We start from the raw sequence: 26,259 nt of genomic DNA on the forward strand, positions 1-26,259 counted from the left end.
CAAAAGAAACCTCGGCTATCTTGAAGAAAAAAAAACAATTTACACCTGAGATTTGACCCGAAAGTGACCGCTTTGAAGACGCTGACGACAACGGAATTTGCCCAAGCGGACCGGTGTCCATTTTCGTCATTCACAACAATTTTATGTCTTACAAAATGGCGACAAATTTTATATGCAACCCCACGAAAGGTAAGTGCAAAGGGTCGAACGAAAAGATCTTCAGAATGTGCCATATAAACGTGATAAAACTTCGAAAAGTTTGTCCGATTGATCTTGTTATGGACGTCCAGACACAGACTATATATTGGGATACATAATTTATTACACGACACAACGTCAAAAGGAATGTTTTAAGGCCTTTAGCCGCCTGTTGTGTCACAGTACATCATACCTCAGACCAGGTGGTCTGAGATCATACTAATAAAGTGACCGCCTAATCAGAGCTCAGCGCCTAATCATGCTAGTCTGTCATACGTAGTACGTAGTACGACATGATTAGCATACCAGAAATTACTAATTAACTTGGACTTCGAAACTTCCGGGTTGAATTTCTGAGTGACCTGAAATGACTTATGCTTACAAATTGGGTGGCAAACATCAGACATATAACCTCAGTTCAGAGAAATTGAATCACTGTGACAGCTTTTAATAAGCTGTTTGCCAAATAAAATGTTTGGTAGGACCTCCTTAGTGTCTCTCACCTTTGTAAATTGCAGGACAAACAGATAGATTTGTCGGTGGTGAAAAATAACCTTTTTTTGCATATCAGGAGGGGCTAGGGAGAGGGGGGGGGGGCAAAGGAAGTCATGCTGAAAGTGTGTCTTGATAGTTTCATAAATATAGCCAATAACTTATAGCTGTTGCCTTTATAGTTATAACATTTGTTTTTATTTCCTGTTGTTATTTTTGGAAAGAACTACCTAGTAGAAAAGTTTTTGATATGAATGTCTATGACTTACCGTATCATTCCATGATTTGATCAAATAACAGTACTACATATGTGGCTAATTAAGGTAAAACACCTTGACTTTTTAAAACAATTTTTCTTCCATAGATGCTATTTTTCAAAATCCTTGAATATTTCAAATAGAATTACACTTCACAAAACATATACCTGTAATTTTAAAAACACACTGTGTACTGATTAACTGATTGTAACAGCTGGTATGTACCAAATATGTTCTATGATTTTGTATGTAATAACTTGTTTCTGGTATATCCGGGTTCATATTATTCATGTCTCGATATAATCAGACAAGTACATGTATAGAATAATGTCAAAGTAATAAAGGTGTATTTGTTAACACGTCATGATTTACGTACAATCTGTGTCACTTCACTAAAATCGACCCAGCCCATGGCAGAAGATGTCACATGACTCATTGCCAGTCTTTATATTGAGGCATAAATTACCAAATCATGAATATTCATATCTGCTCCCGCCCAATGACCAACACTATTAAACTGGGCTGTAAATAGAACCTATAAAGGTTGGACAACTAGTAGAACGTTGGAGAGTCAAAGTTGGCAGATTTCACTGTAAATAGGTAAGACTAAAATTATGATCACAATTACAATATAGTGATTCATTCAACATGTACAGTATACTATAGAAGATCATGCCATTTTACTATGACTTGACGCAAGGGAGGGAAAATTGAATCTAGTGGAGTCAATATTCATTTCACCAAAAAGGGTTGAAACTTTGTAACAAATCGCAACATTGAAGTAAAACTGTCTAACTGTAATGATTTAATTTCAACTCTGATAAATTGATAGTTACTGTCTATACATACAAAAGTAGAAACGGTTGCAACGTCTAGTGTGTTTTTTTTTGTTTCTTGTTATTCCTTTGAGTTTGAAACCATTGTGATTGAACAGGTTACGCAATGTGAAAGACTTCTGTTCTTTCAATCTGAAAACAGACTTATTGAAAACCAGACATGTCTGGATTGAGATGAATTGAGTTGAGTTGAATGAAGGACACAGTTACAATAGGTGAAAAACTTCCGTAATGTCTCAAATCTGTGATACATAGATCATTCTGTTCTCTTAATCAAAGAACATTCCAGGGATTACCAAAAGTCTTTAATTTGAATAGTAGATGGGTGGAAAGCTATGGTAACTTATAGTAACTCTGATTGTTAGATCAAAAGAAAAAAATATGTATTGTCTGACACAACAGCTTAGTCTAGCTAGATTTGATTTGATGTTGATAATAAAACTTCTATGCACATTGTTTAAATAACAACTTTTAATTGAAATGTTAAAAATGTAAGTTGGGAAATTTGCATATCAAAGAGATAAATGTCCTTCTGTTTTGTACAATACTTTCAAAATATGGAACAAAGCAGTCACGAATATTCAATTTTTGAATAATCATAAGTGTCCTTGTTAATTAGAATGTACTACAGTGTATGTATTTTGGCTCTAAACTTATTTTAGCTTATTTAGGGGAAACAATGTTTTTGCCAAAATGAATCTGCATGAAAATAGAATCACTCTCAATAGTACAATAGAATGTAGAATATTAATTTCCATTATTTATTTCCTTTCTCTAAATGCCATCCTTGATTTTTTTAATCTTATTACAAACTTTTCTAGAACAGTAAAAGTTAACAACATATGGACTAAATCCAATCTGATGTAAGAATACGGCTAGATTTCTAGATCAGATGTTAATCAGATTGAGACTAATTCATGTTTGATATTGTTCTTTATTGATAAATATACATGTAATGTTGACGATGACGACGATGACAATAATGATGATAATAATGGTAATAAAAAGATGATGATGATGTTTGATACTGTTCTTTATTGATAAAATATACATGTAATGTTGACGATGATGATGATGACGGCGATGACGATGACGACGATGACAATAATGATGATAATAATGGTAATAAAAAGATGATGATGATGTTTGATACTGTTCTTTATTGATAAATATACATGTAATGTTGACGATGATGATGATGATGACGACGACGACAAAGATGACGACGTCGATGACGACGACGACAATGAGGACGATGACGATGATGATGATGATGATGATGATGACAACAATGATGATAATAATGGTAATAAAAAGATGATGATAATGATGATGATGATGATGATGATGATGATAATTATAGCTGTTTCATTTCATAAGTAATAAATGAAATAAATTTTATCAAGGAGTCAATTTTCATTTCTATGTTTTATTCCTGGGTAATATATAAAAGTAAATTTATAATGACAATGAACATGTTCTGATAATTATAATACAAATGTACCAGAGATTACTTGCACCATTGCACATGTATACCAGTGGTATTTACACTGCAGTGTAATACCAAAAACATTATTGTTTACCTTCATGCAAATTATAATATGCATGTGATTATTCATTGTGCAAGAAAGCACATGATTGCTCAGTATTATTTTTATGGAAATGTGCTGTATTGTATAAATATATGTACTAATAACAGAACCCCATTCCATGTGAATCCCATTGTGGGTATTCAGTGGTATTTGCATGAGTACTTGCAGTGTTCTCTGCAACCATACTTACATGAGTGTAGTGAGAGATAGTGCAGCAGAAAACACTGCAAGCATTTTGCATGTCATGGAGTTCTGTCACACTATTCTTCGTGGGAAAGGGAGGCTAAACTTAGTAGTGTCTAGAAACTATTCTGTGAACTCTCTGAATTTATTGATGCAATCTAAATATATATTTTGTTTGAACTATATAAGAATTTTATTTAAATTCATGTAATTTTAATTTTATATTATTTTAATTACAGCTTAATTAACTGTGTTTAATTCAATTCAGTTGATTGATTTCATTTTTCATAATTATTAGTATTATAAGACTATGTATGTTCATCATGGAAGTGCAATGATTTGTATGCAATCAAGTAAAAGTGGAAGAAGAGCACTTGTGTATGAATTATAAGTATTGTTTCATTTTCCATAATTTTATCGTATGTGGTTCAGATTGATTTTTGTATTGTACATACGTTTCAGTGTTTGACTTTATTGTCAAGAATTATTTCAAAATGTTTCAGTATTTAATTATTTTGATTTTAGTTCATTTCATTATCATTAATTATTGTTATAAAAAATGTGTGAGATTGAATTTTTGTAGAAAAAACATATACACTCACATTTAGCAAAATCGATCGAAAACAATTCATAACCATAGTTATGAACAATTTATATTTCATTTTTCTAACAATATGGAATACAATTTCATATTTTGCAAAAAACAACAGGAAGTATCATAATCATAGTTATAAACAATATGATATTGCATTTTTCTAAAAAAAAATATGGATTGCAATTTCATATTTTGCCAAAAAATGTTAAAGAATAATTGATATTTGATTTGTGGCCTTTAAATGACATTCACTCAGTGTCAGTCTTTCTGATAACAGGTTTCAAGGTTTTACCTTGGGTGGTACCACATCACGTCATGTTTACAGTGTTTGTTTTTATGATCATATGAATCATATTTTTTTCATATCCTGAAACATGTGTTTCTACTTAAATTGTAAAAAGTAAAATCTGTCATGAAAATGTAATAATTTATGGAAATATGTGATTGCTCTTTTGTTCTTAGGCAAGTGCATATATTGTCGATAATAACATTTGAATATGGCACTTCTATTTGAGTTTTTGGTCAGTGTTTGCAGTGTTGACATTTATTATGAATTGTTGTATGTCATCGCATCACTGGACACACAGCTGGCTCCTACGTAGTCGGTTCAGTGTTGCCATAGCAACAGTGTACATGCTCAGTGTAGTAGAGAGTAGTGACATCCTTCTTGTTGAGGCACAAAGCTATGGGTAATCGTTCACAGTGTGAATGTCATCATTAGACTGCGATGCTGTAATCTAAAACTCTTGTTTCTGTGGAAAAGACACATAACAGGTAAATTTTTTTGTCATTTGTTATCAACCACTCAGCTGTTAACATCCATAGATGTTTCATGAGGCTTGCAATATCTCAGCAGGACACCATTTAAAGTGCAGTTGGCCTGTCTGTTTTTCAGTGATTTCACCAGTGTGTACTATTTCCTGCACCACATTTTGATTAGTGTGACTCACAAGCTGCTGGAAGCATTTGTAAAAAATGTATGATGATGTTAAATCATGATTTATATAGAAACTAGAAGGGATATTCCCCAACAACAGACTTTGCTAAAATACCTACGGCAAATACATTGTGAGAGGATTGTATTTGAAGTGGTCTAGGGATTAGGTAGACCCAGGGTAAGGAAACCAGCTCATCTAATGAAAATCTAGTGGTAATTACATGCTGCTGGTACATTCATAGAATTCCATGTTAAAATTATCGTACACCAACCACATAATGTTCTTTGTATTAATTGTGTCATATTGATTGTTTAATTTTGTATATTGATTTGACATTTTGATAAATGTCATACACATGTAAGGCATATTTTCTATTTTCATAATAATTATCGTTATTTTATCACAGGAAATACTCCTTATACATAAGTGTGTTGTGATACAAATTTAATGAAATTCAACTTTTTTTATAACCCACCACCTGTTTTTGTAAAAAAAATGTGGAGAAATATGTGTACAATGTTTAGACAGGCCATGAGTAGAATACTTGTACTATGATATTGTAACAAGAGAATAATGTTTACTGTCTACCACACCTTTGCCTGTAGTCCAAATTACTAAAAAAGTATTCCTATTACAGGCTAGGTTGAGTTATTAAGAGCAATGAATTTTTGACTGCAGGGCATGCCTTGTATACAGTATATGTTTTTTGACCTTTGTGCTTGGGCATTTCACCTGCCATCCCTACACCAATACTATACTGTGGGTATAGCCCAGTGGTATAGCATGTTTTTAACAGGTGAACTAGACTCTCCATCAGCCCTCACTTGCTTAATTTGCTGTATTTTACATTACTTGTATTTTACATTACTTGAACTGAGCACTGCAGAGCAGCTTGTGGTTTCACTTACGTACATGTAACTGATAGAGGAGCACCATACCATACTAGCTGCTTGCTGCAAGAGTGCAGGCATATGTAAAACAACAAGCAATTTAGTGAAGCCAGGGGATGCTGTGAGATGAGTCTAGAAGTGGTAGGATTATTACCTGTAGTGCATGTCCTTTTATTTTTATCAAGAGATCGGCCAGTCACCTATGGTCCTCAAAATGAAATGATAGAGAGAAAGGACATTGACGATAAATAGTCCTACACAAATGAATTAATAGATTAATAGCCATCAGAGACAATAATGAGAGTCACTTTCACACTAGCTGTACATAGCGCCTGTATACTTATTGTCTTGATGGTTTGAAATTGAACTATCAAAATTTATGATCAAATGTCATTTCAAAAATAAGAAAAAAACAGTTTGCACTGAAATATTACAATTGTTGGCTACCACATTAGTGATCAAATGTACAATTTTGAAAATATACAAAAACAACCAGATTTCAGTGAAATATTACAGTTGCTTGTTGCTGGCGGGAAATGTCGTGTTGAATATTTTAAGAGTGCCAATTAAATATTGCCTACAGAAAACTACACATTTTGAGTGGTCACATGGCATCAACACAGTTTGAGTGGTCACATGGCATTTTATGAACCGTTTGACCTTTTGTGATGGTTGTAATAATTTCATGATTTTATGATACTAGTATGGTAAGTTATATCTCAGATTGTACAACAATTTAGGTGGCCAATAACCTTCATTCAGCATAGCAAGTACTTTTCATTTCCGCTGTTAGCATTTCCACAGTATGTTGCATGTTTTCTGTTCCTCCTAATACAATATTTAAGAGGAAATCATAAAAAACATCTCTGTTGAAAGGATTTGCAGTTTCTAGGCAACATTTTCCTGTTACATATATTGATGAAGAATCCTGAGAAGTGTGTTATACTAAGATTAAATAATTCTAGTCCTTTTTCTGTGACTGTACAATGTAGTTCTAATAAATACATAACAGTTTTCCATATGAATTTTTGATGGGGTGGATAGGTGGGGTGTGTGTGGGAGGGGGGAGGAAATGCTAAAATAATATTTGAATGAAAGAATCGTAGGTCTGTTTTGTGTGTATTTGACGGGGGAGGGGTGAAAATACAGCTTAATTATATGTTTGGTGGGGATTAGGGAATAAGGGTGAAATGAAAATAATAAAATTATTTGATTAGTAGCTACACTTCAATTATGAAGGTGGCCAAGTAGTTAAACCACTTGCCTCTTACCACTGCGGTCGGGTTCGAACCCATTCAGGGTTGTCGGTGGCCAAGTGGTTAAAACCACTTGCCTCTTACCACTGCAGTCATGGTTCGAACCCCATTAAGGGTTCGATTAAATTTACCACGCTGTAAGTAAGAAGAGTGTCGTGAACGTTCAGTTTGACTCTACCGAACAACGCAGGTTAATTTTCCCCGGGTACTCTGGTTTCCTCCTGCATTAACACTGAACCCATGAGGGATGGCCCTCACTGGACTTCTTGGGAGACAATTAGTGTTTATATACTTAAAGAACTATTAAGTATAAATAAAGATTATTATAATTATTATATACACATAACATACTACATATTAGAAATGAAGGAATGTGTTAAATTAAATTGTTCAGACTCCAAAAAAGTAAAATTTAAAAGCTGAGATGTGTTATGAATCACCTTCTCTTGGCACTAAAATCCTCACAGTGATATTGTATATACCGATAGTATATTATGATAGGTTGTTCTTTATGTCTGTTATAATCTTATTACTATTACAGTTAGATGACTGTAATACAGTTAAAGTGACCATATGGATGAAGATTGGGTATGTATTTTGGATTTTTTATTTACAAAACAATTTTATCATGGTTTTCCTACTTGAAATATAAATGTAAAACAACATTGACGAAGTCTGTGTTTGTAAATTATTACATTGCAAAAAGGTAAACAAAAATGGATAAAAAGTTTGTTATTCTACGTACAATAACAAAGATTTCACACATTTATCAGCCTTTTGCAATTTATTGAGTTAAAAACAAGGTCTTGACATGTGTTGTTTCACATTTTAAGTAGGACATCATGATAAAATTGTTTTATAAATTCAAAATCCAAAATAAATACCCAATCCTCATCCATATGGTCACTTTAAATAGGATATGATATAATATACCATGTTTACATAATTCCTTACATAGAGTGTAATAATGATTTAGTCTATGGGGAACATGCTGAATGTAACTTAGAATTTTTGCCAACAAGGCAAAAGTGTACAGTAGTAATAATAATCTTTATTTATATTGGATAGTTCTTTAAGTATATAAACACTTGTCTCCCAAGAAGTCCAGTGAGGGCCATCCCTCATGGGTTCAGTGTTAATGCAGGAGGAAACCGGAGTACCTGGGGAAAACCTGCGTTGTTCGATAAAGTCAAACTGAACGACACTCTTCTTACTTACAGCGTGGAAATTTAATCGAACCCTGAATGGGGTTCGAACCCCGACCGCAGTGGTAAGAGGCAAGTGGTTTTAACCACTCGGCCACTGACAACCCTAGTGTTCTTAGGCCTAAAAAAATAATTGCTTGGTTCCGGTTACCTGACCCCCACCTAGCTTTGCACTGCCAACCTTCAACTTAAAAAGACAAAATAAAACTATTCTTCCAATCTGTAATGGCTGTACATCTGACGGGAAGAAATAAACAACACAGAGACCATTTAGAAAGCAACGGAAACCTGAACTAGACAGACACACAGAAAAAATAAAATATAATAAAAATTTTAAAAAATCTACCTTCCCCACCTATTCTAAGATGAGCGTAATCAGAACCACACAATATTTTTTATTAAGCCGCATAAACAAGAGACAAAGACTCAATTAAAAACATGATTCTGTAGGGTAATCCATATGCTAAATTGATGTGAAGTACAACTTTCCCTTTGTTTTCTATGTCCATAACTCAAAATAAAGATTCCAACAAATAACAAATTCCATATGTACTGCTGGTAGACTAGCGCTTTTAGATTTTACATCCTTCTATAAATCAGAAATAGCAGACATTCCATATCGTTTGCATCAACAGTATTTTTAGTTTGTGTAGTTTTTATCAGAGTTCGGTCATGTATCGCATATCCTTTTCAACATGATCATATACATCCACACTTTGAAATGTATAATGTTATGTTGCTATCAGAAATTGCCTTGTGGGTACCCTTCGATATATATATACTGTCTATTTTGAATGACACGTACTCAACATCTATATATATATACATATTGAAATGTCCTTGAATTTGCATGACAATGGACATGGCTGTGGTCTTTTATATATTACACAACATAAAGTTGATAATGCACAGACTACTAAGTATAGAATTTATTATACCATGCACTAGCCAAGTTATTTTTTTGAACAGATGGAATACATATAACCTTCATTGTTTTGTGACAACCATGTCTATGTCACTGGTTCAAAATAGTGAGTTAAAGCATTCCAAATTGCTATTATTTTTCCCAAATTTTCTTGAGGATGTATGACATCCCACCTATTGGAAGAAAACGCTCCCTCCTAACAGTAAATACTGTAGATGTGTATTGCAGTCATGATGGTTAAATCGTTAGAATGACTGGTTTGGAATCTGCAAGTTGCTGGTTTGAGCCAGCGCTACTGCAGTTTGTTTCTGAATAGCTAAAATCCTTAGGTGAGATTTATGCCTCAGTCAACCTAGCTGTATAATTGGGACCTGGTAGGATAGCGGTTGCAGTGTGAATGTTTTGAATGCTCTAATCCTATGTGCTTACACCTCAAGGCTGCAATAGATTTTATGCTTCCCAGGGAGTTAAGGAAGTGTAAATGGCTGTTGAGCCATTATTGGTCCATACCAGGGGTGATAATTATAATGCACTGTACATGATCACAGTATTGGAAAACAGATATATAACAACTAACATTAGTATTATCTGAGCCTCTTCTTGTAAAATATCTGAATGAGTTGAACCTGACAACCAAGTATTTGAACAAGCTCACTAATCTTGTCAATTTCCTGTTTCACAAGAGTTAACAAATCTTTAGAGTATCACAGATGAAATGGTTTTTGGAATGGAGGATATTTTCATTATTATTTATAGTATAGTCATACAATACAATATTTGTTCCAAAATAGGTACTAACTTGTAGTGTTTTTCCTTTTCCTTCTCAAATTTGGACGATAAAGTATTCTAAAACACATCAGCAAAAACAAAAATTAAGATATCAAAAATAAGAATAAAAGTGACATCATTTTAAATTATATGTATGGCAATGTAACTTATCAATTATATATCTGCAGTCTTCCGTAATTGTCTCGGTTGAGCATTATACAATATCATTTAACTCTGTTGAATGTCCTTCCCTTTAATAAGTGCTTATTTTATGAAAGTTGTCAGTAGAATTGATGAGAGTTTGACTCATTTATGTGTTTTGACACTATCATCCATTCTGTTGGAATAGCTGAATATTGTGTAGGTGTTCACACCACATGTATGTCTATGAAAAGGCAGTATAAAGGAAGTAATATTAATATTAATATAAAAAAAACACTGTTGCTGAATGTCACCTTCTAAACTCTTAGTCTAATTAAGAAATGTGTTGTTTTGATGCCAGTTTGGAAACAAATGACTACTCTCTCTTTCTCCAACATCTATGGCCTATTTAATTGAAACGTGGGTGTGTTTTAGATGTTGTCGTGAATGTTTGTATTTTCTAAAAGGTTAAAGGAGAGACAGTAAATTTCAGGTGTGTCAACTACGTGTACTGTTTACCAAGCTTAGTATTTTTTATTAGGGACGATAAGTGGGTAAAATCTATCTCCAAGTATTTTATCAGGGTACTGTATGTATTACAGGTTAATCTACTCAAATTCTACCAGATCTCCCCAGTGTACCCCACCCACCAACCCACCCCATGATTATCCAGGTTTTCAAACCTTAACAAGAATACTGTAAAGCTTGTATTATTGAAGAGTTTGATGACGGTAAACCAACATTAGTATTCACTCTTAAATTACTACCACATGTGGATATACTATAAATGTGTAAAATTTAGGTCAACCATTGTAATCATTTTAATAGATACATGTATACATACTCTCATAACATTAACGTTATTAAAAATATCCATTAATCCAATACACTTCTAATGTATTACAAAGTTCTCATTAACTCAACGTAATATATGAATCCACAGAGTAAGTAGTAAAAGGTGAAAGACTTTGAGAAAGTAAATATTTGATTTTATTAAATTTGGGCATCATTTTAATAAGAGATACTACAACCAATGTAAACCCAGTTATTATAGAATATATTTCTTTCTCCATAAACCTAGTTATTGTAGAATATATTTCTTTCTCCATAAACCCAGTTATTGTAGAATATATTTCTTTTTCCATAAACCCAGTTATTGTAGAATCTATTTCTTTCTCCATAAACCCAGTTATTGTAGAATATATTTCTTTCTGCATAAACCCAGTTATTGTAGAATATATTTTTTTCTGCATAAACCCAGTTATTGTAGAATATATTTCTTTCTCCATAAACCTAGTTATATTTCTTTCTCCATAAACCCAGTTATTGTAGAATATATTTCTTTCTGCATAAACCCAGTTATTGTAGAATATATTTCTTTCAAGATCTCAATAAACCCAGTTATTGTAGAATATATTTCTTTCTCCATAAACCTAGTTATTATATTTCTTTCTCCATAAACCCAGTTATTGTAGAATATATTTCTTTTTCCATAAAACCAGTTATTGCAGAATATATTTCTTTCTGCATAAACCCAGTTATTGTAGAATATATTTCTTTCGAGATCTCAATAAACCCAGTTATTGTAGAATATATTTCTTTCTCCATAAACCCAGTTATTGTAGAATATATTTCTTTTTCCATAAACCCAGTTATTGTAGAATATATTTCTTTCTGCATAAACCCAGTTATTGTAGAATATATTTCTTTCGAGATCTCAATAAACCCAGTTATTGTAGAATATATTTCTTTCTCCATAAACCTAGTTATTATATTTCTTTCTCCATAAACCCAGTTATTGTAGAATATATTTCTTTTTCCATAAACCCAATTATTGTAGAATATATTTCTTTCTCCATAAACCTAGTTATTGTAGAATATATTTCTTTCTGCATAAACCCAGTTATTGTAGAATATATTTCTTTCTCCATAAACCCAGTTAGTGTAGAATATATTTCTTTCTGCATAAACCCAGTTATTGTAGAATATATTTCTTTCTCCATAAACCCAGTTATTGTAGAATATATTTCTTTCGAGTTCTCAATAAACCCAGTTATTGTAGAATATATTTCTTCTCCATAACACATGATGAAATACTATTTTGTTGCAATATTGAAATAAAGTTTAGTGCCACACTTTCAAAAATATTATAACAAATTTGCTTGTCCAAATAATGAATGAATTATTTCATAAAATATCATATTTTGTCTTGAAAGTTTAACATAAACAATTGCATTACACTAAAATGTAGTCTAGATCAAAGTATAGATGAGATATAACCTGCAAAAAAACACCAGTGTGTTTGCTTGAATGAAGTGAGACAAGGAAAGACTTCATGTAAAGTCAAAATTAGGTAAAAACAATAATACAACTGATACAAAAATGTCGGCAGGTTCCTCTGATGCAGGTTCAGGCAATGCTTTTATCACTTTATTTTATATCTGTGGAAGTTACAATGTAAGAGTAAAATTGTACTCAATGTTATAATGTGTAGTTTTCTATCAGGTATAAACAGTCATGGGATCTGGGCTCCAGTGGTAGTTATACATTGATAAGTTACTGGCACTAATCACATTGTATGTCTTTGCATGAACCTTGTTTCATTCCTGCTACCACAAACAATCAAACGCATCATGTTTTTTTTACAGTTTGTAAAGTGTTACTGTCTAAAGCGCAAGATTTTAAAACTAAAAAACTTCTTGTAATTTAAATTACAAGTGCTGTATTTCAGTATTATTGATCAATTTATACAAATGGAATTATCAAACTTAGATTGATTTTCAAGTAAAATATTTCTATTCTCTATTTACACAGGTTCACATGTCTATTTCTAACACATACACGCTACTCCACCCATTGTGTATGATAAAATGTGTCTAATGGTACAATCAAAACAATATATAATAGAACTGTTTGTGTAACTCAAATCCTTTTGATGGCATGATTAGAATAACAATAATCAAAATATGGTTTTGATGTAGAAGGCTATTTCATAAATAAACGTTTTCATTTTCAAATTTAGTCTATTCATATTCATGTAGATGGCAACCTGGCACCAGATTTGTTTGATATTTGCTATCCCCCAATCCCTACAACCATGAATTTCATTTTGTAAAGCTTGTTTCATGTGACAAACTGTTGAAACTCAAGCAAAATTCAGGGAACTGACGACGTACATTATAAAACAAAGGTTCCAAATGTTAGAGTACAGGGTGGTGTTCTCGTTTTCCCGTGGATGTAGCATAAATGTAATCTTTGTTTCCTTGCAATATTATTTGCAGTAATAACATCAAATACCATTTATATATTCATTATTTTAGTATTTGATAGCAAAGTTGATAAACTACAGAACTGTTTGTTTAAAATTATCCTGAATTCATATTCGCACAATCTGTACAAGAACCTCTGATTCATATTTTGTGAAAGGAAACACTTGTTTTTGATAATTCTCCTAATATGAATGTCATGTTAGTAAGAAGTGTAAACGTGGCATTTACTTTAATGCTAGTATAGTTAATAATTACCCCATGCAATATTGTGCAAAGTGACTCATAAATTTCACAGTTTGCTATTAGTTCCCTAGGTGTTAACTTACAGTTAGTTATTTTTAGAATTTAATATTTGATATTGAATGAATGATATCTGTGTGCCTTGAGGATGACATAAGTGACACATCAGGAGTGTCGGTTTTACTGATTGTTACAGGACATGTGGAAGTGGTGATAATGTATAGTATTATAGTATAGTATATTTTATTTGACATGAAATAATGTAAGAAATACATTATTTATAGTCAAAAACATACAAAAACAACAAAAGATAATAGATAATTATGAATTTAAATAAAACATAAAACTAATGTATATGTGTATATGTGTGTGTGTGCATGTGCACGTGTGTGCATGCACAGGTGTGTGGGTATGTGTAGATAAGATAAGATAAGATAAAACTTTATTTCAACCGTTTAGAAAATTTTACATTTCGAATTTGGTATTTAAAAGAAATAAAGTTAATAATAATCTAAGTAAATATGTGTATGTATGTATGTTGATGTAGGTGTGTTTATGTCTGTGCGTGTTTATGTCTGTCTACATCTGTGTGTATGTGTGGCTGGGTGGGTGTATGTATGTATGTATGTGGGTGGGTATCTGTCTGGGTGTATGTGTCTGTATTTGTTTGTGTATGTGTACATTGAGTATATGCATGTAGTGTGATGTGTGTGTGATGTGTGTGTGTGTGTGTGTGTGTGTGTGTGTGTGTGATGTGTGTTTGTGTGTGTGTGTGTGTGTGTGTGTGTGTGTGTGTGTGTGTGTGTTTGTATATCTTAGTATATGCATGTAGTATGATGTGTGTCTGTGTGTGTACATCCTAATATATGCCATCGTTGCAAACCACAGCCTCTTTTATGGCACCATCCAATAAACCAATTGTGGAAAATAATGACAATTTTGAGTGTTTTGACTCATATTTTGATACACATCAGAACCAGTGACATAGACACACGTTGTTGTGACGTAGGACAACCTGAGTATATATTCCATATTTTTTCTTATATATGGTATAATAAGTAAATTTACAATAAACATTTACCACCATTCTTCTCTTTATGTCATAACACATGTTTTCCTGCAGGTACTCATCATTTTTTCTATTAGTATGTTAGGGGATAGATGTTACCAAGGTGACAGTGTGTAACAGTGGGAGAAGTTGCCTAGGCAACAGTATGCAAGAATTAGAAGTGAGGGATGTATAAGGTAGTCATTGTACTCGCAGTTCAGAGAAGATAGATGTTGTGATGTATACACACAATCTTTTGATCTGTGTGTGGGTGTTTATGTATGCTGTGATGCTAAAAAAAGGTTAATGTGTGATTTCCTGGACATGCAATGTACCATACTGATTAATATCTCTCCACTGTGATTGCAACAGACTTCATCATTCTGTGTGAGTAGGAAACATTTCATACAGTTTTCTTCATTTATACATAGGTTAAAGATTACTTGATTGATTGATTGATTGATTGATTGATTGATTGATTGATTGATTGATTGATTGATTGATTGATTTATAACAGACTTCATCATTCTGTGTGAGTAGGAAACATTTCATACAGTTTTCTTCATTTATACAAAGGTTAAAGATTACTTGATTGATTGATTGATTGATTGATTGATTGATTGATTTAATTACCCTTATACAGTTTGTAATTTTCTAGATTAAAAACATACAATGAAAATAAAACAACTGACAGTGTAAAATCTGCATAGTTTCTATGAATGAATACGATGTGAGATGTATATTAAGTGATTAAACTAAAAATATGAAATTATATAAGAAACAGAGAATCATTATAATTGGTTTGTGACTAAATTTTTGTCATTTAAACCTCACTGGCTATAAATAAGCAAAGGTAATAAACACAAATAACTTAATAGTAAATTGTTTTCTTGCCCCCCACCACCACCACCACCAAAAGAATTAAGATTAATTAAGTTAATTAGTCCTCTGAGAGTAATGATTGTGTTCACATTTATTTACATTTTAAACACTTATGTATGGGTGTAGATACACAATATGTGCATAATATTTATACTAAGTATAGAAATATATTTTGTGAAGAAAAAATTAGTTTCTCATGTATGATCAACATACTGTATCAATCCCACTATTTTTGGTCCTTCCTACTAATATAGTATAGAGTAGATGATATATGAGTAATTGTAACATGTCTTTTTTCGTTCTCCTCACTCAGTTTAGATTTAATAAAACTCAACGTTTGTATAGTGTCATTACCATACTAATAGTAACAATTTCCATTCCCTAATATCAGACTTGTACACTTTAATTTCAATCTTATTGATTGCTATGGCAACAGTGTTTGAGATCTGTTTCATTTCCTGTACTATAAATGACAGATTGGGTAGACTTTCAATCTAGATATTTAATCTCAAACGTGCAGATAAGTCATGGTATATACTTCTTATGCCTAGGTATTCCCCTCGACCTGGTGTTGTGGACTCTGATTACCTACTCCCAGTCAGTGATGTTGTCACAAAACATCAGACATTTGATGCATGGCATCACATTGCATCAGAGTGTGTACACAAAGTCAGTAGGTAAATTATACCCAAGTATTCCCTTGGTATTTTACTAGGGTTCCATCAATATTAGGATACATGTACAGGTAAAGAAAGCTGCAAGTTTACTGTGTTCCCCTTCTCTGTTACGTGAATTCCAAAACTTTAGCAATACACTGCCATTGCATACATTGTTAGACAGGCTTTAAGACAATTCTGGTATGTATACAGTATTTTGAAAGATAAGAATCTATGTGAATAAAATGTACCTGAGTTGCCCAGATTTATTACCAGGGTTCTTTACCAGTGATTTTGTAATGTGCTATTAGTAGGTAAAACCCACCTGTGCTACACAGATATTTCCAGTGTCTCCTACATAATGTTGTACAGGATATGGGAAAACTACCTAAGTTTTACAAGATTATCCCTTCATTTACCAGGTTTTCTAAACCTTAGCAAAGAAAACACTGCTATATCTAGTTACCTAGATCATAGTAGATGAATTACTGGTTTTGTTGAACCCTGTCCATTATTGTATACACTCAGTTGATAAATGTATACATTTAAAACTTTAATAATACCATTAGTTGTATAGTTTGAGTAGTTCTGAACTCAGAGCATTAATAATTTACCAAGTATATTTTGATTAAATCACTGTTAGTTTTCCGTACGTGACTGAATGGTACCATTTTGGGGATATGCATGTAATATGAATGGTACTATGATGAAAGAGAAGTTTGAAAATATTGCAATTGTCATTTTCTTACATTTGTTTGATTAGTAATTTTCTAGAAATCATTCATTTAAAATGAATCCTCTGTCTACCAGGAAAGTATTTGTTCCCACACACAAAAAACCTACAAGTTGGGGATTTAAAGAGGGGATTGTATTTTAGTTTTACCATTTTAGAATGACTGATTTATTAAAAGTGAGCGGAGCTATTGTATAGGAGTATTATCATAATACTTTCATTCCAGACAACATTGTGTAGATAAACCATTAAATACTTGCGTTTATATGTAAAACAACAACAGAATTATAATCAGAAAATCTTGGCTGTGGTGCAAACAAAGTACTTCACAAAGAAGAGCTTCTGACATATTGCTTTCAACAACATTAATAGTTGGTATTTGCCTTGTTTATATCTGTCTAGGGTTTAATAGAGATACAATACATATTTGTACATTGTTCTATGCAAAGTACTGTAGGGGTGACAATTTTACTATATAGAATATGTACATTTATTAGCAAGAATAAATAATAGTGTATATTAATTTTCTGTGATGGTACAGTTTTGTTCACAAACTCCATGCAAGAAGTACAGTGAAGGGTATTTGGTGAAAACACCCACTATTTCATTTCTATAGGAGGAGGCATATTTATTTCATAACACATGTTTGATTTCTCATGATGTAATGAATTGGTAGATGTTAGATATAAGTGAACATTTCATTGTATGTAGACATAAGGATTATGACTAGTGTAGCATTACTTTTGTAGCTAGCTGTAGACATAACAACAAAGTGATACTAGTATTAAAAAACAGATCATAAACCAGCCACTGGTAAACCTCGATATTGTCAATCATTGAAAATTCTGTGGATTATTTCGAACAACAGGTTCCAGAGACTAAATTTTACACATTGTTGCATTGCATTTATATACAAAATGGTGATATCTATTGAGGACAACATGTTTTTGTGGTTTCCACCTGGGATTAATTGAAAGTCTGATGTTGATGACAGTTGTCAAGTTTTGTGGTAAAAAAAATGGACAAAATCATTTTAGAAGTTGGCAAATTTAGTGGAGAAAGATACTATTTGTAAATTACAAATTGGATATATCTTCTTCAAGATGTTCTTGAAATATTCAAATTGTATATTACACCCTCAAAAGAGGATGGCTGGTTGACCTGGCATTCTATCCATGCAGCCTGTGAACTCAGTAATTCGAATGTAGTATTTGTCATGGACACCTTGTGTAGAAGTTGATTGGTTGAATATGTCACATGATTCCTAAATTATGTTGATGAAGTCACATGATGCCTGTATTATGTTGATTGTGTCAAGATACCCAGATTAGATCTGGTTGGCTACCAGTATACAGAAATGTATTGAACATCAACAGGTGGTATGCTAATTTTATGCTAATTTTATGCTGATTTTGCCACATACTATGGATAATGAGGAAATGCCCAAATTAATAAATTTGAACTACTGACTTTGCAGACTGTGTGGTGAGAATTCTTGCCAGGTTATCCATCCACTGAGTCTGCTAATCCTAATATAAGGAGGCTAAACATTTTAAGAGCTACTGTCTAAAATTAAAGAAACAAAATCAGAAATAAAATGTATCTAAAACTAGATGAGAAAAAATTCAATCTGTGTATCTTGTATCTTATAATTCTATGCCATTGTGATGGATGTGGATGTTTCATTGTGATGGATCATATTGTATCTATGACGTACACACAGATGAAATGTTTTCCAGTACTCATTCATCTCAATGAATAGCCTACAGCAGATATTTTGATGAAAAACATTCCAACATCCATAGCACTGATTTTCCCATAGCATAGACAATTTGATGTCAAGCTTTTTATAATATACAACCTTGTTGTATGCTATGTGAATTGCCAGGTAACTGAAATACCATCAAAGGTTGACTCAGTTTCAGTTTTGCTTGTCACTACCCAGACAAGTAGAATAGCATCTACCATTTCATTATCAATGATAGTTAGATTCCATGATTGGATTTATAGGTAAGGGCAGCTCTATGTCTTTTAAGTGTTTCTCATCAAGTCACTCATACTAGTCATGTTGCTCTACCACAAATATTATATATTTATTTATTTATTTATTTATTTATTAAAGAATATGTACACTTTGTTTTTACTGGACTGTAAGATACATTGTGTTGTTCACCTCTACATTTCTCAGGCTTTTTAAAAACTCCATAACTGATAGCATAGCATGAATATTGTACTGGTATCTTACAGTGTAGTTTTTGCCATCCAACCTAGAAATGTTATCACATAAAAAGTCTCCCATCAATTATAGCACTTCTTACAACATAATTGTAAAGCTGTCAAAGTGAATGGTTTGAGGGGGATTTCATCTCTTTTTGTCCCCCACCTAATAACCCTGCATTTCAGTTGAGAAACAAAAATGAAATATAATGTGGCTCTAATCAACAAATTGTTTTCTGAAAAGCTTTTAAGTAATTGTAGTTACTTTTTTCTGATACATATTTGTTGTCTAACAGTTTAAGATAGTACCGCTAGCATCTCCCTAGACTAGAGACTACTAGTCGCTGACTTTCGAATATGGCAATCATTTCCAACATACTTCATTTTAAATTAAAATTGTTTTGAAGGACAAGGGTATATATTGAACACATATTGCCTGGCCATGAGGGCTATAGCACCCGTTTATTACACCCAAGGGACTGTGAGTTACCAGAGTCACATTCTGGTAACTCAGTCACGAGGGGGTAATAAACGGGTGCTATAGCCCGAATATAGGCCAGGCAATATGTGTTTTATAATATACCTCATGCTGTGAACTCGCGGTGGCAGACGACATCGTCAGAAGCTGTCATTTTGACCTGCTGTCAATGCGCGGTGGTCATGTGACCATGTAAAAGTTGATGGAACTATTTCCCTAGGGAAATAGTCATTCTATTTTCCTATCACGTGACTGATTCTAGCGAATCATGGCACAGCATTATCACTAGGTATATATTTGTGTGTATAAAATAGACAAGCAGCTTATTGTTCAGGATGGCATTACTGGCCTTAAGCCTTGAAATGATGTCATATAGAATTGATAGAATATGTGTAACAGAATGGATAATTTGAAATTTTAATTTACAATGACTTGATAAACAGGAGAGAGATTATTTTGAAAAATGTATTTGGTAAATTGGATCAGTATATTTGATATTTAAGATAAAGTACAACTCTTTCAATAAGAAATTAAAATTAAATGAATTTAAGTAAACATCACCAGGTCCCCCCCCCCCCCCCCCCCCCGAGACATTTGCATTTTGATAGTGCAAACACCTAGTAAAAATGTGACCAAGGGAAACACAGTAAGGCCAGGTAAACATCATTTAGGGTTGATGAGATGAGATGTTTGCAGTTTAATAATGTAGACACCTAGTAAAAATATGACCAAGGGAAACACACTAAGGCCAGGTAAACATCATCAGAGTTGATGAGATGAGATGAGATGTTTGCAGTTTAATAATGTACATGTAGACACCTAGTAAAATGTTATGTCCAAGTGAAACTTAAAATATTAAGTAAATACCACCTGGTTTCTGAGATAAGATATTGCATATTAATAATGCAAACATCTTGTAAAACCTTATGTCCCAAGTGAAAGATAAAGACTATGTAAATATTGTTTGGTTTCTAAGATAAGATATTTGCATTAGTAATAATTAGTGCAAACATCTTGTAAAACTTTATGTCCCTAGTGCAAGTAATTTCTGGTACATATGTATAATAATACACAGTGGAAGTCTATATTAAAGTATAAATTATCAGGTGGTTTGTAATTTGACTTCATTTTTACCAATAACTAAATCTACTAAATAAAATATCATAGTATTTGTGCATAATTTAGCTATGTGATGGGAGTTGAATATCCTTCATTAGTTTTTTAATGAAACCCCTCAAGACGAAATTTTGAGATAAACACCAGTTATCCTTGGAGAAATTTGTTTGATATCAAAAGTTTAGTTATTTATTATGGAAAGGGACATATCAGTAGATTAGCTTACTATCATTTTGTGCTATATCAAAATAGAATGTGCTGACTGTGATTTATTAATGGTGATGTCATAATGAAAGTATAGGTGTAGCTGTTGAATCAATAAGAAATTAGACAAGAAATTAGACAAGAAAATGTGAAGAATTCAAAGTTTATCAAGTTGTGTGAAGTGACAGATGACAGATTTAGAACTTTGTTGACTTATGTTGGTTGATTGGTTAGAGTGGTCAGCTTGGAATCTACAGGTTGCAGGTTGTGGAGTCATGGAAGTTAGGGTTGGCAGTAAAAAACTAGGTGAGGTCGAGTAACCGGAACCACACAATTTTTTTTATTAGGCCTTATATAAGTTTTTATACATGAGTGGAATTATTGTAACTGAAACTATATAAGTGCTTTCAGCAGATCACTGCCATATGCTAACACTAATTATTGTTTCTAGTCATGGTATTCAGAAGGCTGTTTATTGCACTTTCAGTTTAGGCAAATCTGTTGTGTGTTACTTGAAACTTCAGTTTGGAATTCCAGTACGGGTAGTTCCCATGATTTTTACCTCACAAAGGTGTAGTCTTGTCTAGCATCTTGAATAAAAAGAAAAATGTAAAAAATTTAAGAATATCAAAAAGTAAAAGAAATTCAATTAATAAAGAAATAACAAATTAAGAATACTAGTGAAAAGTTTAAAATAACAATATATGTACCATTCACTTTAATACTCTTGTCGATCATTAGTCCATCTGTATTCTTTAGAGGCAGCTGACATTATTTCAACGATTATATAAACATTATAACTGACATTTCTGATATTTCAATTTCACTCGTTCTTTTCAGTTAATATGGCAAGTGAATTTGACAAATAAAAGATGTCAGTTGTAGTCACTGAAATAATCGCCACTCAAGACTACAGGCTAGTCCATCATGGCTTCCATAGGGGTTTTAATCAAACTATGACAAAAGAACAAAACGTACTTAGACAGCTGTATATAGGCTTTACTGCTGTAATAATAATGTTGGTGAAATTCAAACTGTGTTACAATTATAAATGAACAGGAAAGAAGCAACAATTCGGGGACGGTTACACAATCACTATTTTGTATGTACTAATAACCACTGAATAGTTTCAAACATCTCAGGCAATCTCGTAGATTTCACATAATTAGGAAAGTGTTGGCAGTTCGGGTACAAACATTAGGTTGTGGAGATTTAGCAGGATTACCCCCAAGATAGTTAACAATTGGTAGTTTGGACAAGTAAATAATGTCATTGAAGGCTTAGATAGAGGAAGATTTATAAGGATAATGACAGATTGTGGTATGTTACAAAAGGCAGGTTATTTTTTTCCAGGCTGGCTAATCGTAACGTAAGACTGGACCAAACCATGGTGATTTGAAAGCACATGTATGGAATCCATAGATCATGACTTGGTTGTTTATTAGCTGGGCATCAGTGTCAGTATATGTGTGTATATCTAAATATCTGCCATTTTAATGTGACTGTACAATTGTGGGGAACCACGATTCATGACATGGCTATGTATTATTATTTGTATGTTTATCTGATGTTTCTTTTTCTGCAAGTCACTCTCGTCAAAGTGATTGAACAACTTGTGCAGCAACTAAAGAGATGTATTGCTGGAAAATAACACTCAAAATTTATGCCATTTTCATAGAAAGGAAGGGAAAATACCCCAAACATCCCAGGGCCAGTAGAAATTTGAGAACAGTGATGTGATAATGGTAGATTCATTCCATCCTTTCAAAAGATGACAGTACTCTTAGACACAGAAACCAATGTAGGCATTTTGAAAAAGAACGATAACAATGATATATGAAAAGTGATGACAAAAAAAGTGACTTTGATGGCCACATCTAGTACCTTGAAATTTTATTAAGGTCTGAAGTACATGTATATATTCAATAGAATCAGTATACATAGTACATTTTACTGTCCTTTTATCATTGAAATGTTATCCACAGTTGTCACCCATGAGACTAAAAATGGTGCAGACTTTATTCACATGTCTGGCCATGTGGTTAGGGATAGGTTAATAGAGCCCCTTCCAACTCAATGGTGAAGTCCTTATTCACCCCTATGAGTAAGTGGTAAAGTCCTAATTCAACAGGTCTCTCTGCACTGTGTGTATACGCAGGGGATTAGATTACAGTTGGTAGTACTACTTTAGTGTGGAATGTGTTCATGTAGGAGTTTAGCTGTATAACCACAACGTGAATTTTCAAAGCGTAAGTTATCTCAAATTTTCTGCATCATTGTGAGTGTGGATATGTAAAGAAAATATCATCTGTGACGAAAAAATTGAGGTTAAACAGTATCCAAAAAGTTGCTGTGATTTTAGTGTGGGAAACAGCACTTCTGTTGTTCTAACAATTCTGTTAAAAAGGTGAGTTGAAAACATACTGATATATAATACTCTGCTTCAATTTCACACATTGATGCATTGCCATAAACATCCTGTCATTCCCAGGGAAAGTTCACCATAAACAAGGTTTTTGTAGCAATGTTTCTAGTTTGAAAATGTTCATGTTTTTCCATTCAAATACCAACAATAACATACCGAATAGGAAATAATGCATGAATATTTGAATAACAGTATTTCAGTTTAAATTTTATGATGCCTTTCAAACAATTCATATGACAGTGATTTGAATGATTGATTATCAAAAATTGAATTCTGAGGCTTCCAACAGCATCGGTGACTTTGTCTTCTTTCCATTGTCCTGTCATGATGTTAACCGTTTGTAGTAAAAAGAATACCTATTGTTAGGTTAAGATTTTTTTCTCCTGTTTTACGAGAATTACCTACTTGTAGTCTATATGATCACTGGCCGTAGACTAAGAATGAATTGTTTGTAACATTCCTACTTCTCAATAGTTTGATGAGTTTGTCCTTCAGTCCATTTCCCAATCCAAGATCTCCCTCCTTGTGTTTGTTTTGTATTCTTTGAAGGTGTAGTCATGAATTGTTGTGATTGATTACTTCACCTTCTCTGACAGTGGACATGTACAATGTTAAACAGAACTCTTAGATGTCAGATAACAAACCAGCAAACAAAGAAAAGACCTCAGAAATAAGAAGAAAAGTGTTTACCACAGTCTGGGAATTACAGACTACTTTGATGACCTTTTGTATCAATAACTTGTACAAGTACTGTGTACAACTAGTAATACTATAGTTCTACTGTTTTTGTTGTGGTCCTAGAACACCCAGTGGGGGAATTTTGTGTAAAGCACTGATAATAACAATTGTTGCATGATACAGTACAAATGTGGAGGAGAGGCGTAAAATGTTTTGGACCAGGGTAGAAGTTATTTGCAAGTCCTCCAATATTATAGATCATGTGATGTGGGTAAACATTCAAATTTCCCTGAGTGAGTCAACTTATAAGCTGGAATTATATTTAACTAAGTGTGGATATCTTAAAACTTTTAAAATAACAGTGCAACAATAGTAGTAAATCTGATCACTTTTAGAGTGTAAAAAGCAATCCCAAATAATAACACACTACAATCACCTATGCATATGGTGGTAAATGTAAATATATGTTTAGATGGCTTGAACTGTATACTTGCATACATAAACATACTAAGTATAAATAGATTAGCTACAGACAAAACTTGTTATAAATGTTTGATAGATAATGACAGTGATAAAATCAGTGATAAGAGTATAAATACACATCAACAACCATGAACAAGTAGTAATCCTGTTTTTTCCCCAACTTATGTTTTTGTGTGTGGTCAAACAAATATATTCCACTGTAAAAAGAAAAAGACTGAATCCAGATAGTCTAGTTCCTATACAGTATTGTTAAAATCAAACCACAGTTTGGATGTACCACAGTTGGGATCCAGACTAGAATCCAAATGGCTACAATTTGTCAGTTCGCTCTTGTCAAATTTTGTTACATTTTCATAGATTTTACAACTTCCAAGTCAATATTTTGATAGCAATACATGAACAAGGTATTATGATATTAAATGAATCAAATTTGAAAAAATTGATGGAGAACAAGTATTTTATTTAAACGATTGTGGTCCTAAAATACATGATGGTGTTGCCCATATTGGTAATATGTCACATCCCCCACACTGTCTACAATGTCACCAAGGCTTAAGTCGTGACTTGGATTTCAGATGGTCATTGTGTATGTGGTCATGTTACTCGACATTGTATTGTGTTTTTTCTGTCGTGAGAAAGTATTGTATTTTTCTCTCTATTGAACCAATGTATTGTATTTGTCCTACGAGTCGTATAAATACCATTTTGTATTTCATTATTTGTGCTGTCTACCACAGTATATGTATATCGTTTAATACAATCCATGTATTCAAAGATGTGAACTTCTAGTTCTATGCTTACCAGCATTAGTATACATAATTAAGTGAACAAAAACCAGTCAGACAGGACCACTGAATGTTTTACACAAGTTTGGCAGGTGAACTATCCCACAAAGAGCAATTCTTGATGGATTTCAGGTATACCAATAGTTACAGAAATACTACAAGCTATTACGATGTGATGAATAAGTCATGCTTTCGTTCCATCTCCTATTAAAGGCCGACAACATAGCAATCTCCAAGTTCAATCAGTTTCTAAGTCAAAAATATGTAAAGGTTATTGATTTGATGTCACATTTAGCAATACTAGGTATGTCTACCTAACTGAACCCCACCCTACCTAAGTACTGTCTTCCTGCATAGTCACGTATTTGTACTGACATGTTGTATCTTTGAGTCATATTCACGTCAGTGGTAGACAATACCAAGGTTATTATCCTCACCCCTCATCGTCTCCCATTAGAGGGAAAGGAATGCAAGTAATAGTAATCCGTCCTTGAGTTCAATGTGGGGATTGGATAGCACCAAATTCTATAAGAACAAGAGAAAGGGTTTCCTTCATATATTGGTTAGAATTGTTATGAATATCCTTGCATTACATGAAGTGGAAAGTATAGGTGTAGGGGTAAAGAAATAACACACTGGTTTGCGAGAATGTTAGAGGAAGGAGTTCTATGTAAGTTGTGAGGTCTGTAGATCTCAGTAAAGATTGAGATGATCAAGGCATTAGAGGAAGGAGTTCCGTATAAGTTGTGATTTGTATAAGGTCTGTAGA

At 32.9% G+C, this 26,259-nt stretch overlaps 1 protein-coding gene across 5 annotated transcripts in view; it reads left to right on the forward strand.

The window, feature by feature from the left end:
• Positions 1-59: 59 nt before the first annotated feature.
• LOC144433603 (uncharacterized) overlaps positions 60-26,259 on the forward strand; it is a 44,588-nt gene continuing 18,388 nt past the window's right edge. The window contains exon 1 of one of the 5 annotated variants that reach the window (XM_078121935.1): positions 60-189. The gene's annotated coding sequence lies outside the window, so the exon portion shown is untranslated. Of the gene's footprint in view, positions 190-1,474; positions 1,548-4,816; positions 4,928-23,317; positions 23,369-26,259 lie in introns of those variants that run through there. The other 4 variants (XM_078121936.1, XM_078121937.1, XM_078121938.1 and 1 more) reach the window with 4 other exon arrangements.

This window comes from Glandiceps talaboti, chromosome 4 (genome assembly GCF_964340395.1).
Source record: "Glandiceps talaboti chromosome 4, keGlaTala1.1, whole genome shotgun sequence".
Taxonomy (NCBI): Eukaryota; Metazoa; Hemichordata; class Enteropneusta; family Spengelidae; genus Glandiceps; species Glandiceps talaboti.